This window comes from Aptenodytes forsteri, unplaced genomic scaffold (genome assembly GCF_000699145.1).
Source record: "Aptenodytes forsteri isolate BGI_AS27 unplaced genomic scaffold, ASM69914v1 Scaffold55, whole genome shotgun sequence".
Taxonomy (NCBI): domain Eukaryota; kingdom Metazoa; phylum Chordata; class Aves; order Sphenisciformes; family Spheniscidae; genus Aptenodytes; species Aptenodytes forsteri.
Window position 1 is genome coordinate 8,539,002 of NW_008796063.1, and position 796 is coordinate 8,539,797.

General features: G+C 61.9%; 1 protein-coding gene across 1 annotated transcript in view; it reads left to right on the forward strand.

Annotated features, from left to right (window-relative positions):
• The window catches only part of LOC109279683 (urotensin-2 receptor-like), a 2,648-nt gene that overhangs the window by 884 nt on the left and 968 nt on the right, over positions 1 to 796 (forward strand). The window lies entirely within an intron of this gene.

The window sequence follows — 796 nt, forward strand, 5'->3', positions numbered from 1 at the left end:
CGTGTTGCACGCCGGTGTGCCACTGGGTTAAGCCCTTCCGCCGGGGGACAGCGTGCTGTTGCCGCCTGTGTGAGGCCAGTAAGGGAGCTCGAGTACAGTAATAAAGAAAAGGATAAAAGTCACCTCCCCTGCGGCGGGGCGGCTCCGATCACTGAACTCGCCCTGAGCCTTTTGCTAAACGCCTCTCTTGCCGTTAAGTTTTTATCTAGGAGCTCTACTGAAAACTAGTTTATTGCCAGATTAGTCCGAAAAACAATTTCCCGGAGGGAATCGGGGCTCCGGGCTCCCACTGCAAGTCCTCTGGAAACCGCTTTTCCGGATCTTTTCAGGCAAAGCCTGCGCGATGAGCTGTTTGCCGAGGGCTCCCCGCAGACCATCCTCCCACACTGCCCAGGTGCCACCACCGTCCCCCCCACCCTGCAAAAGGGGGATGAAATTTCAGTGCCTGGGAAGCGGGGCAGGGGGGGAGCGCCCCTTGGATTTCCACCAAAAAGCAAAGGCATAAGGAGCCCTAGCACGGGGGGTCCCCGCTCCGGGCAATGGTGGGGGACCCCACCCCGTGTCATCGTGTCCCCCCCATGGCCATCGATGCTCGTGGAGCTGAAGCGAGTGACACGGAGCCACCCAGAACATCGCATTTCTTTCTCGGCCGGCGGCTGTCTCAGGCGGGGACCCCGCTGTGGGGCAGTGCCGGGAGGTGGCAGGGGCTCACGCAGGAGGTGGGCTCAGCCCACCCGTGGCTGCAGGAGCTGGTGCTGCAGGGGGGGCAACCCCGGCCCTCCCAATGCCCAAACAC